Source organism: Anabrus simplex, chromosome 2 (genome assembly GCF_040414725.1).
Source record: "Anabrus simplex isolate iqAnaSimp1 chromosome 2, ASM4041472v1, whole genome shotgun sequence".
NCBI classification, from domain to species: Eukaryota; Metazoa; Arthropoda; class Insecta; order Orthoptera; family Tettigoniidae; genus Anabrus; species Anabrus simplex.
In genome coordinates, this window is record NC_090266.1 from 1,068,118,204 (window position 1) to 1,068,132,911 (window position 14,708).

The window sequence follows — 14,708 nt, forward strand, 5'->3', positions numbered from 1 at the left end:
TGGTTGTAGAAGCAATTATAGTTCAGAAGAGCCCAGTATTTCAGTATTTAAATTTCCTACTGATTTGGTTCGGAAACAAAAGTGGATCTTAGGCATCCATCGAACAGAATTTGTCCCTTCAGCAAGCTCAGTTGTGTGCATAAAACACTTCGACGAACGTTTCGTAATTAGGGAGGATTCTGTTAAAAGACCTGATGGGTCTATTTTAACAGTAAAACGTAACCGTTTAAAACTATCAAACGACGCTATTCCTACTAAGTTTGAAGATGTGCCTGCCTATCTGTCCAAAAATCTTCCAAGACCGAGGAAAACTCCTATTCAAAGACAAGAAGAAATTGAAAAACGGGAAGAAGAAAGAAAGAAAGAAAGCTGAGGAAGAAGATGACAGGATCAAGGACTTCGATGACGTTAAAGGTAATTTCACTACTAAATGCAAATTAGATTTTGACAAAGTTTTTGTCAATTTCGACGGCCAAAGTCTATGTATTTTCAAAATTTATATGACTGAGGAACTGGAAGCACGATTTGGGCAGTACAGGGAAATGAGTGGTGCCTGCTACCATATTTCAGTGAAGCAAATCCTTGAGTCAGAACGAAAATTGAAAGCCCTGACGGTAATAAATGCATACACTGCTAAACATGCAGCCATCCCTATTAGTGATATTTCATGAAGTGAAATGTGAAATATCTGTTGGTTTGAAGCTTTTACAATGTTAAGCATGCTTTCAAAGGCGACAGATTTAACGACCCTCATTGTAACGCAATATTTTCAATTTTCAATTCATGATGACAATGTTTTATTTCTGCGCAAGTTTTTAACATGGTTAATTGCAAGAGCTCAGATTGTAAAAGCTTCAAACAAACAGATATTTCACATTTTGAAAATGTGGTAGTTGAGTTAAATGATGTTATTGTATCTGAAAACATTTTGTTAGGTCTAGTTTATATTGGTGAATATATTTGTAAAATAATTATGAAAAATTGTACATGTATAAATTGTCAAGATGTTTCATTGTTAAATAATGATAATGTAACGTCAGATGTGTTAAAGCCGGTGGATAATTTTTATTTCAATATAATTGACAGGGGAGCTTTGAAATATCCATCAGATTTTATTGTTAACATTTTGATCACACAGTTTAAAATATTTAGTGTACTTATAAGAGATACATTTGAATCGAGGTTTTTACATGGTGATTCTCAAAGAAACATTCTGATTTTGCTTGTCAACAAAGTTCTGGAAAATGAAAACGTCATGTTTGAAACATGCAGTGATTGTAGAAGTAGTTTTAAAGATTACGTTGACAAATGTATATACATCTTTTGTAATATATTATTGAATAACTAGAGAAAAGTTATCACAGAAAACTCGTTGCTAAGAAGAAGAAATCCTCAAGTAAGGATAGCCATAAATCGGCAAAGAAAAGGAAAATTGATAAACTGAAACCTCAAGAATTGTTAGATAAGTTTTAAGTTGAAGCCTAATTTCTAAGAAAGGTTCCAGACTATTGTTGTGAATTGCTATCATGTATTTGCATAGTAACATTAAAACTATTTTTATACGTATTATGGGTTTTAATCTTTTGCATGAAACAGTGTTCCGTTACAAATGACAAATGTCAGCTTAATTTTACGTAAATAAATGTACATAAACTGTTCCGCTAGTTTTCCCTCGCATAAAACTGATGTAGTGCACAAGCCTAAATAAAACCACAATTAAAGGCGTGTTCAGTTATATCGTTAAGGTTCAATAAATTAATAATATCATGAAGACAGTGAGAGCGGGCTGTATACTACCATGCTGAACGCCAGCCACTGGCGTGACGTCACGGTCCGAGCCTTGTGGCCTGTCTATCTAGTGCGGCCTTGCGTAGAGGCAAGCAGATGCGTGTGTAAATGGTTTCACGCTAATTTTAACTAGAAATTTATTGTACGGATTCCTTAATCTTTGTTTTCCACCTAATGTTGAGGACAGATGCAGTGCTAACGTATGCTATTAGTACTCAATGACGTGTTACGTTATCAATATAAAATTTGCAGTTAGAAATTTAACTGAATAGCAGGTATAAGAGTTACTCCTTTTGAATATGGAAGAAATAAATTGAGATTTCTATGCCTTTGCTGGCAGGACCTAGTGTTTACAGTGCACTATGTGTTCTGGTATGGGTTAGAGCAATTCTGTTACTTTCATTGATCTGTCTCTGTCTTATCCTTGGCATTGACTATATGAAAGTGACTGAGGTATGAGCGATGCTAGTAATGCCATTCCTTATGCAGCCAGTCCCTGCTATGAATGGTGTGAAAACGTTGCTCATACTGTAGGGTCGGTTGGTGCATGCATTTCAGTGGGCTTGGCAGACTGATGTGTAATAACAACTTCTGGCTCGGTGAGGAAAGCAACGGGGAACTACCACACTCCGCATTTCCCTAGTACGCCTCTTCAGTGATGCCTAGGCCATCTATGACAGCTGATGGCGGAGCTGTTGAGGATCCAACCAGCCTTAGGGCTGAAGACTGAACATACACACATACAATAGCCTTCACACACAAAGAGTGAAAATTTTATTCAATACTCGCAACGATCTCATATAAACAAAGTTAATATGATACAATGTTTTACGATATACGTAACGCATATTTTGAATATAATTCGTGATTCATCGAAACTTCTCCTTACGGATACTCCAGAGATACGGACGCCACTCAAATAGCAACAGATTTGTATATCCTTACTAAACGAAAATAGAAATAATGATAAAATCAACTCTCGCTTAAGGACACTGTCAGATACGGACACGATAAACAGTGTGAGTCCTAAAGTTTGGTTTAACTCATTACTACGAAGAGATTGGGATTTCAACACCTAATACATTGTACTGCGTATTGCATAAATGGCTGAAACAAATTTGGGGACTGTTCGGAAATATACTGTATTGACAGGAAGGCAGTAAGGGTTCCGTAGTAGTAGCAGTAGATCTGTCTTACCTTCCTGTCCTGTCAGCAAGGAGTGGGTGAATCACAAAGTCATAAAATGTTACCTGGCCAATGGGCCTGAAGTCCCGTTGACAAAATCAATTTGACTCATACTGTTCATTTTCCCCTTCACTCACTTGTCATTTGTTCTGTCCCAAGCTCTACGACATCTAAAATTAACAATTTGCTCAACCGCGATAAACGTGAAGTTATCGAGTGTGCGAAAAAATTGACCGTACGTTCGTGTACTTTCAGAAAAAATTTGTGTAGGAAATAGACAACTAAGTATAATTTTCCAACATGAAGACTACGTATGAAGACAGTGGCATAAAAATGGTGAAGCAAGGTGAGAGATATATTTCCAAACATTAAACGGAATTCTAGTAATCGATTTCACTTAAAGAGTGAAGGGAAACGGGGTGGACTAGTGAGCGGTGATGCCAGTATAGGAAGCAGGACGTCGAGTAAGGATGACACAACATTGTTATTGTTAAACTGTTGCTTGCTTGTTGTTTTAAGGGGAATAACATCTAGGTCATCGGCCCTTGTTAAACTGTAGAAGTATTGTGAAGAAAAGAATAGAATTACATAATTTAATAGATAGGTATATTTACCAGTGTGATGAGGAAGCTCTGCTATCATATAGTAGTGAGGGTGTTCAGAAATAATACTGTTGTGGGGGTGTTCAGATAACATACAGATACCCTCACCTATCGTCGTAGGTACGTACGATGCAGAGATAAAATTGTATACTGTATTTATTAGTTGATATATATAGCTCAAGCATACATGTGGTAGAAGAAGCAGCACGATATAATTATAATTTACGGCAGAAATCGCGCAGTGAGAAGGAATAAGACCAAGGGAAAGTGACAGGAACAAGAAAAATGTCGAAATTATCAAAGTAAATCAGATATGTATTTAACAAATAATAAAATAGTAAACATTTCTTAACAAGTTTAGTAAATCGTAGACAAGAGATTGCTAAACTGAAATATATAGAGGTGTTAATATGAGGAATGATTTTACTTCGGGTAATCATATTAACGAGTTTGTAAAGTAAGTGTATGGATCTCTTTATATAGTTAAAAGGGCACTTAGGTGTTGTAGTAAGGATTTAAAGGGGATTCCATATAGGTCTCTGGTAAAGCTACAATCAGAATATACTTCCAGATATGCGTCCCATTCCAAGACTGCCTGATGCGAGAACAGGAAAGGATCCAAAGGGAAGAAGCACGACTTGCTCTTGGCGATTTCCGACAAAAGAGTAGTGTGAGGAAAATGTTACAAACTTTGGGCTGAGAAGACATGGCGGTAAGGAGCAGAGCTACTCATCTAAGTGGTACGTTCCAAGCTGTCAGTAGGGAGTCGGCGTGAAATAACATTAGTAGAATAATAAGCGCGAGAGGATATTTTAAAAGTAGGAAAGATCATAATATGAAGTTAACATTGGAATTCAAAGGAGAAAATGGGGCAAATATTCATTCATAGGACGAGAGATAAGGGATTGGAATACATTATCAAAGGAAATATTCGATAAATTTCCGAGTTCTTTGAAAACATTTAAGAAACGTTTAGGTGAACAATTGATAGGGAATCTGACACCTGGGTGATAGTCCTAAATGCAGATCATTGATTGATTGATTGATTGATTGATTGATTGATTGATTGATTGATTGAGATCTTATAATGCACGTTATAAATTTACAGTTAGATTGAGGAATTTTCCTCCCAATAAAGTACACCTCCTATATGCGGAAATATTGTTTGGTCCCTTGGATGCCAGTAAATGAGAGGTTTCATATTACTACTTATGAACATATTGAAGACTGTTACGCCTTTCAGTGGTCACCGAGTGAGTTGGATGCCTGGTTTGCGCTCAAGGTAGTTAGAGTAAGAGGTAGGGATCACGCGCAGGTCTCCCCACCACGCTTGGCCGTCGATGACGTCAACGTGAACCCTCAGCGCCTTGTGTGAGGTAGGCTAATACACTGCTGAAAGCTATTCTGTTTTAGCCACAAGTTAGAGATAAGAGAACTTCACTGATATTTTAACATCACCTAAGAAAATGCATTCCACTTCACTATTACAGTAGAGTAATAATAAGGAGATCAAATACAGTGTGAATCCAGCAGCGTTTCTGAAGTATTTCGATCTGTATAAAAGGTCGTAACGATGCTAAGACTGTGATCGCAGTGGAATGGCCATTCCATATGTTCATGTTCTCAACACCTAACAATAACAAGGGGCTCTAATTGTTACAGACTCGAACATTAAAGCTTGATGACTGCAATAAATATGTCCGTTGTTACAAGCAGTATTGGGAAACTATGTATACTGTTAACAACACAAACAGCAAATGTTAGGAAACTGTCCACAACACAAACAGTACAGTAAATGTTCTCCAAGTGCCAGGAAATGACAAATTCCACATTAACATTAGATAGGCCATATTAATGAGCCTGTATATTAATATTCTTAGCACTGGTTTCATATACAACATAATAAATTGCCTTTCATAAAAAATAACGGGTATGTTATACACAAAGAATAATACTGATATTAAGAAGAAGAATATCAAACACACTTATCCATAGCATCAGTGGAATTTCTTTGCTTTTCTTCTTTCTTTATCGGTGTTGTATTAACTGAAACCCGGTCTCTTGAATGTCTTACTTTTGGTTAAAGCGTCCATTCGAATAAAAGAACGGCTTCTCACGAAGCAACTTGCAAGCTCATAAACTTCGGGGAATTTCTTTTTCAGGATATCCGTAAGGTTTGTGGTGATGTTACAACCCTCTTTCAGTTCTTTCCCGTGGTAAAATTGAAACTACCGAGATCGATAGCTGTAGTCGTTTAAGTGCGGCCAGTATCCAGTATTCGGGAGATTGGGTTCGAACCCCACTGTCGGTAGCCCTGAAGATGGTTTTCCGTGGTTTCCCATTTTCACACCAAGCAAATGCTGGGGCTGTACCTTAATTAAGGCCACGGACGCTTCCTTCCCACTCCTAGCCCTTTCCTGTCCCATCGTCGCCGTAAGACCTATCTGTGTCGGTGCGACGTAAAGCAACTTGCAAAAAAAATTGGGACCCTTTTTGAAATTTAATTTCCACCCCTTGTAGTCTGACCTGTTTTCTCTCCGTAATTACTTTCTATATCGAGGTTCTTCTTCTTTATCCTAAAAGCTATATAGCCAGTGAAGTCTTCAAGCAGCTCCTTGGTTTCACGACTGTCCTCGAGCTGTTTTAGTAGATCTTCAAGAGCTTTAACGAACCCTTGCTCATCCTCCGATAAAAAATAGGATGTTGTGGGCTCAACGCTGGCCTTAGACTGGCACACGATATCCGAGTTTTGATCGAGTTCAGCAGTACATATTTGGGCGTAATATTTCATAATCTTCCGGAGAACAGTTGGAATTTCTTATCGCCTCGGAAGCATTGAGGCTAGAAGCAATGATTTCACCTTTCGCGTCACAGCTGTCGGAAGAGGATCGTCATAAAGCCTTCCGAACCCTCGAAGCTGAGAAAGATAGCTTTCGATAATGTCTTGATTACTTCTGTCACCATTTATTTACGTCAGAGGTTTTAGGGAATACATGAAGGTGTACGTTGCGTTCCTTCGCGTGCCTGCTATGATTTGTGCAGCCTGCAATGGCATGACAAAGCATGCTGAAAAGTGTACACTATTACTGCTTTTTACGTTTTACCTCATAAAATAAACACACACAGTTTCTTATACACCACATATATGTTACTCGTGTTTTATTAGCACCTAGCTTCTGCGTGCACAGCGATTCTTATTCGAATTACCTCTACCTCATTCAGAGCAGATTCAACGCGAGGGTCCACCGTGACGTCACAACTCTTCTTTGCCACTGCGCATCTCTCTCGTTATCCCTACCTTGTATTCTACGTACCTTGGTTTGCGCTGTGTAGCTGTTAGCGATGTGAAGGTTTCGAACCACACCGTCGGCACTCCTGAATGTGGTATTCCGTTGTTCCTCAGTTTTCACACTAGGCAAAAGCTGGGTCTGTACTTTAATTAAGGCCAAGATTTCTTCTTTTCCAGTCCTACTACTGCCCTGTCCTATCATCGCCATAAGACCTGTCTAAGTCTGTGACACGCAATATAGCGAACAAATAGCTTTTCAGTGTGTAAGCCTCCACGAATTAACTATGCGACTCTACAATCCTCATTCGATAGTAAATCCATGATCCCATTTAGATGTACACCCATTATCGTTAAAACTGAGCCTTAGCATCATTGTCCTGGTCTCGTCTACTTCTCTTACCCTCCATGGTCGAGTTCACTACTTTCCTAGGGAACCTGTACATCTTCATCCTTCTTGCATGGCCCTATCACAGAATCCGGTTTATAAGCACTGTCTTTTTTTTTTTTTTTGCTAGGGGCTTTACGTCGCACCGACACAGATAGGTCTTATGGCGACGATGGGATAGGAAAGGCCTAGGAGTTGGAAGGAAGCGGCCGTGGCCTTAATTAAGGTACAGCCCCAGCATTTGCCTGGTGTGAAAATGGGAAACCACGGAAAACCATTTTCAGGGCTGCCGATAGTGGGATTCGAACCTACTATCTCCCGGATGCAAGCTCACAGCCGTGCGCCTCTACACGCACGGCCAACTCGCCCGGTTAAGCACTGTTTAATGCACCGAGTTCATTCCTAACTTAGATTTTTCACCTCACTGCGAGTTCCTCTGCCAATGTTCCTACCTACTCATACCACCAACCATTCACGCTTAATTCATATCTGTTATTTCTAACGTATGAGTAAGATATTCTGAGTCCGCCTAATTTCTACTCCCGTACAGTAAGGTCGGTCTGAAAAGAGATGGGTATAAAAAATGAAACTCAATTCCTTCTTACTTGTATCAGAAAACTTTTGTCACTACGCCAGGTAAATACACCTACGTCCTTTCGTTTTGTTTATTCAAATAGAGCACATGCATCCCTTGAAAGTTAGTTTCTTGGTATTCTAAATAAGGGAAGGAGAGTCTCTAACGTTAGAGTGGCACACTATTGTTAATTGGTAATTGAAGTGGAAGTGGAAAACATACAGAATATCAGGTCCTGTACAACCAGCCTGCGGAAAACAGACTTTATTATGAGCTCCTATTTTGAACGAAACAAGAGGTTTGTTTAAAGCTTCAGAGGAGAACGTTCAATGTTCTCTCACGTTATGATTATTTTCTCTATTTCCTCAACTGAAAGAAACACTGAAAGGTTAGTGATATTCAAAGAGAAGCGATGAAGGAGCTATTGAACATGTCAAAACAAGACTTCCCCAGCTGGTTTCGAAACCTCCGCAAACGTTTACAGCTGTGTTTTCAATATGGAGCGGACGACTTTGAAGTGCACTGAGACCATTCGTTGTTGATTGCAATATTTTATATCCTGGAGTTACTGTACGTTGTAGAATTACAAACCGAGGAGTGTTTGGATATTGTGTTTATAAATGTGGTATTCCCTTATTGAAAAACACAACACATGCTTACATTGGGCTAACAATAATAATTAGTTTTATATTACTCACCCGATTTTTTAACTGAATGATTAGTGTGGTTTTCTTCGGTTCAGATGGCTCCGGGCTCGATTCGCGGCCTGGCCGGAGATTTTAGCCTATCTGGCTAATTCCTCTAGCTCAGAGACTGGAAAGTTGTGCCCGTCTTAGTACACACCTTAATTTATATACAACACATCGCACTACAAACCACTACAGAATAATACAATAACGAATAGATCCCTCCAGATATGCTTGCTGTCCGGTAAAGCAAACGGCTGTAAACCAAGTATTAATCCACATCTAGCACCGACCCCAAGTAAATTAGAAGATACTGGGTAGAAAATGTCCCTTCATTTGTCATAGACGTTTTAGAGGGCTAGGCAGTCGGAAGTTTGTCGTGCACGAGATCATTACACTCCAGACTGAAGAACACGGAGTTGTCGCTATTAGGCATCCTCAAATGCCACGGATCTTACTCGGGCTCGAGCCTCGTAGTTTTGGAACCGAAAGACAATGAATAACACACTGAATTGCACTAACATACACACACGTTTGGCGACGCTGGGATAGGGAAAATTAAGAAGGAAACGACCTTGGACTTAATTACATCTGCGCGGAGTGAAAATGACAAGCGACAACTCACTGTCACGAAAATAATACAATTGTGTGTCTCGAAGCGACAACTCACTGTCCCAAAAATAATATAATTGTGGTCCCTAAGGATTGCTCCGTGCGTGATAATATACCCGAGCTATCAAGAGTCTTTTCCATCGAAGCATCTGGTTCGTAGATCTCATATCATATCTTCCCTTCTTCTTTCTTCACGTGTAAGCAGTAGGCGTGTCGATAATGTAGTCTCGTAGCTTGCGCTAGCCTCGCGCGCGGGTCGCTGTATAATACTGTATACTTGAGTTAAACCCAGTGACTCATTCCAAATTTCCAAGCGTCAAGAATAACTTTTACGTATACACAGATATGAGATGAAATTGCACAAACTCTGTCTCAACATATTGACCACATTTACAGTACATAATGAATTCCTATCTTATAATATAATAACAAATGATGATCTAATATATCATATGCAATACGATTCCAAAAGCCTTCTTATTTACAATTGATTGAAGTTAAATTAACATGTCTCAGTGAATAATAGCCGATGCCGGATAATTTTGATATTGAGTGATATCACGTAATAGGACTGTAGAATTACAATTAATATGGTTGGAGAAGCCTGGACGGTTACAACACTATGGTTGGACTAAAAACCTCCAACCTTGGCAGATCTGAGTTTCAAATCACGGCACTAACACCACCTGCTTTCAATTGAGTGTCTTCGTAGTTATTTCCCCGTATTCACGCTAGAGAAATTCTGGTATCGTACTCTATTTGGCGATTATCGCCGCCTGCCCTAGTAATAATTTTCTAATAATCGCGCGTCTAAAATAAACCACAATAACATATACTATTAGACCGTTCATCTTGAGAATAGGTGTGAGGTTATCCACCTTTCAATACACTATACACACGCGGATGACGACTAATGATAACCTAAGCCCCGAGAATCAGTTATTCCTCTTCGTCTGATAGGCTTTGTTAACGATACCTTGTGTTTACAGTGCTCGATGTCTACGGGTAGGGGATAGAGCGAATTTCATTGACTTATCTCAGTCACATCCTTGGTTTTGACAATATGAAAATTATGTAATGTCATTTCTTGTGTAGCCATTCCCTGCTACGAATGGTGTGTAAATGGCGCTCATGGGGTCGGTTGGTGCCTTCATTTCAATGCAGTACAAACTTCTGGCTCGACGAGGAAATCGACGGCAAACTACCTCGTTCTTCATTTCCCTAGTATGCTTCTTCAGTGATGCCTAGGCCATCTATGAGAGCTGATGGTGGAGATGTTGAGGATCAAAGCAGCGTATTCGGGCTGAATATTCAATATATCGTGAGTTTATAAGCAAAGCACTTTTTTGAGTTTTGACATTTTCGCACTTTCCTATGTCATTTTCCCTCTGTATTCCCTGGTGATGTTCGCTAAGACGTATGAGGTCATTTTGGTTACTGAGTCCCCTAATTTTAACTTTCTTGCTAAGTCTCAAGAGGGGAATTTCATTCAGATGAATATTACATTAATAATGATTCAGCTACACAGTGCCATTGTTGGTACTCTTACAAATATGATGCATAATTATGAAGAAAAATATTCCAAATAATCCAAGAATAGATTCTGGCAACGAAAGAATGTAAAATGTTTCAAACCTGCTTTTCTCAGATGTAGCCTACCACTAAATGTATTTTGCTTGTAAACGCACGGCATGTTAAGGACAGAAATGTTTTTACAACAACACAATTACATTCCACTCCAGACAACTCTACAGTATATTACAGGCCACATGCACCAAGAAGCATCCACTTAATATTATGTGCTTAACGATTCATGAACTACTATCGGCTGAGTGAAGGAATGTAGGAGAGAAAACGGGTCCATCAATTGACCGGCAAATCTAAGGAAACAAGCAAGCTTTCAGTTCTACGTGACGGATAACATTGTAGTCATAGCCACTGGATTCCAGTATTACGCAGAATCCTAACCACAGGGACGTATAGTTAGCAAGTCATGGTGGAATAATCCAACACTTATATTTATGTATTGAACACTACGTGCCCATTGCCACTGATTTATTTATGAAGATGAATTAAGTACCAGGAAATTGGAAATTGCACTTGCATTTGCCTGTGTGGTGAAATAGTAAGCCAGCGTGCTGGAGCCTGTAATAACTACTCGTGCAGGAAAATGGTGTAGTTATGACATCATTTGTACTGGCAAATTTAATTCACGAGGTAAAGGAGCGCACGGAAGGTGAAGGAGAGAGAACTTCGAATGTGTGGTGTGGTGTTTGAATGGACGAACCCCAGCGCGGCGTACAAGTCAGTGGGAAAACGTCAGTCATACGACCACTGTTTTCCAATCATAAAGTGCAATTATGTCCACAATGCATGCTTTATTAGCGAAGAAGAAAGACAACAAAGGTATTATAAAATAAATGGAATTGTCTTGTCTACTTTGTGAAATTAATTATGCTTTAATTTGTGTGAAGTAGAAATTATGATGTAATGTGCGAGGGGAATCACCAAGCTAGAGCGAAGCTGCGAGGCAGTGACTCCAATGGTGACATCCATAGTGTAACGTTCGCGTTAAAACTTTTATCCGGTAAAGTACGTTAATTGTGGCAATGAGGACGGTTGAATGCGTTGTTGCAATGCCAGACTTGTTTGAACCTACTGTATTTGTTCGTGTTTTGTCAGATAGTTTAACATCTCTATAATGAATTAAATGGCATCATAACCTCGATGGCAGTATTTCATCCGTTAGGGTTATATATTAGTAAAGTAGAAGGTTATTCATCAGTTAAAGAAAAGCATTTGTGGTTCTGTGTCTAAATGTCTGTTAGAGGATATGGACTGTTGTTAGGATTGAGTGTACCAGTAGTAGATTATTTACACTGACTGACAGAGCAAATGCAACACCAAGAAGGAGTGGTCAGAACTTTATGCCAATTGCAGGGTAGACTGACGTCACTGAGGTATGCTCATGATGTGAAATGCGCCGCTGTGCTGCGCACGTAGCGAACGATAAATGGGACACGGCGTTGGCGAATGGCCCACTTCGTACCGTGATTTCTCAGCCGACAGTCATTGTAGAACGTGTTGTCGTGTGCCACAGGACACGTGTATAGCTAAGAATGCCAGGCCGCCGTCAACGGAGGCATTTCCAGCAGACAGACGACTTTACGAGGGGTATGGTGATCGGGCTGAGAAGGGCAGGTTGGTCGCTTCGTCAAATCGCAGCCGATACCCATAGGGATGTGTCCACGGTGCAGCGCCTGTGGCGAAGATGGTTGGCGCAGGGACATGTGACACGTGCGAGGGGTCCAGGCGCAGCCCGAGTGACGTCAGCACGCGAGGATCGGCGCATCCGCCGCCAAGCGGTGGCAGCCCCGCACGCCACGTCAACCGCCATTCTTCAGCATGTGCAAGACACCCTGGCTGTTCCAATATCGACCAGAACAATTTCCCGTCGATTGGTTGAAGGAGGTCTGCACTCCCGGCGTCCGCTCAGAAGACTACCATTGACTCCACAGCATAGACGAGCACGCCTGGCATGGTGCCGGGCTAGAGCGACTTGGATGAGGGAATGGCGGAACGTCGTGTTCTCCTATGAGTCACGCTTCTGTTCTGTCAGTGATAGTCACCGCAGACGAGTGTGGCGTCGGCGTGGAGAAAGGTCAAATCCGGCAGTAACTGTGGAGCGCCCTACCGCTAGACAACGCGGCATCATGGTTTGGGGCGCTATTGCGTATGATTCCACGTCACCTCTAGTGCGTATTCAAGGCACGTTAAATGCCCACCGCTACGTGCAGCATGTGCTGCGGCCGGTGGCACTCCCGTACCTTCAGGGGCTGCCCAATGCTCTGTTTCAGCAGGATAATGTCCGCCCACACACTGCTCGCATCTCCCAACAGGCTCTACGAGGTGTACAGATGCTTCCGTGGCCAGCGTACTCTCCGGATCTCTCACCAATCGAACACGTGTGGGATGTCATTGGACGCCGTTTGCAAACTCTGCCCCAGCCTCGTACGGACGACCAACTGTGGCAAATGGTTGACAGAGAATGGAGAACCATCCCTCAGGACACCATCCGCACTCTTATTGACTCTGTACCTCGACGTGTTTCTGCGTGCATCGCCGCTCACGGTGGTCCTACATCGTACTGAGTCGATGCCGTGCGCATTGTGTAACCTGCATATCGGTTTGAAATAAACATCAATTATTCGTCCGTGCCGTCTCTGTTTTTTCCCCAACTTTCATCCCTTTCGAACCACTCCTTCTTGGTGTTGCATTTGCTCTGTCAGTCAGTGTATTAATATCCATGAACTGAGATATTGTGAATTTGCTGCAAAACTGAAGAAACATGGACGATATCAGTAAAGGGAAATCGAATGCTCACATTGTTTTATGATTATCTGTGGGACAGTACTAAAATGAGACTGTACTGCATATGATGATATTGTACATTAATGTGTGAAAAATAGCCGTTTATTTGATCAGCGGTGTACGGACTTCGATGTGTGTGACATGACGGGACGTGGAAATGTACCGTGCCGTATTAAAATTTCGTACTCCATGGTAAAATAAGATCTGAAGAAAAACTCCATATGTGATTTATGCACTCGTGTGACAAACCTTTGAAAGATGGTGTAAATATAGATCATTTGGACCTGAATACCCAAGGTGATGTGGACATGACGGACCAAACAACGGTAAAGATAAGTACGGTACCCCATGAATTAATTATTACCAGGATGAGATTGCAACTTTTTCTTACATTCATCAATCTTAGTTTACGTCATGAATTAAATTTGATTTTAGGGTACATAGGTGTAACAAGGGCAATTAGGACCAGATTAAGTTGTTTATATTCTGCCCAAAACCAGGGGAATTATTTTTATAAATAGTGTTGATCACAAGTGTTTACAGTTTGCATTTTCCTATTTTTCTCGGTACAATTGGAGTACAGTGTGTTTATTTCTTGTAACGGGAGAAAGTAAGATAGAAGGCATTAAGTAAGCTTAAAGTAAATGGCGTGTGCATGTGGTATGATGCCAGGTTTTGCGTGTGTATTTTCTTCAAGAGAAATCCCAACAGTGTCTGTGCATCGAATTCGAACCAGAGATCACCTACGGCGTACAAATAATATAGCTAATATTTTCTGTATACGAGTTTCTGATTTGAGTTTATCAGAAAATCATGTGTGTGTTGTGTGATGATTGCATTTGCATTTACGTTCTTTTATATTTTTCCGGTTAGGAATGAGTCTGGTAGCAGTGAATAGTTTTGAATAGTAGGAGCAGGGCGTATGAGGATGAAAAATATAAGAGAGAATATTAGTTGACACACATGAGCAGGCAAATGCGTGGTTTATTTGAATACGAAGTAATTAATATGAAGTTAACAGAAGTAGCAGCAATGTATTGTTGTACTTTTGAGACGAGGTGTATGCCGCCTGATGAAAAGTGCCAAGTCTAGTTAAATGAAGAAAGGACCCTTGAGATTTATCACCCCCTCGCCGGTGCTTTGCTGTAAAAACTATTCCAGCCTTGAGTAGGGTCATTGAAAGGAAACTCAGTTTAAAAAAAAATATATTATATAT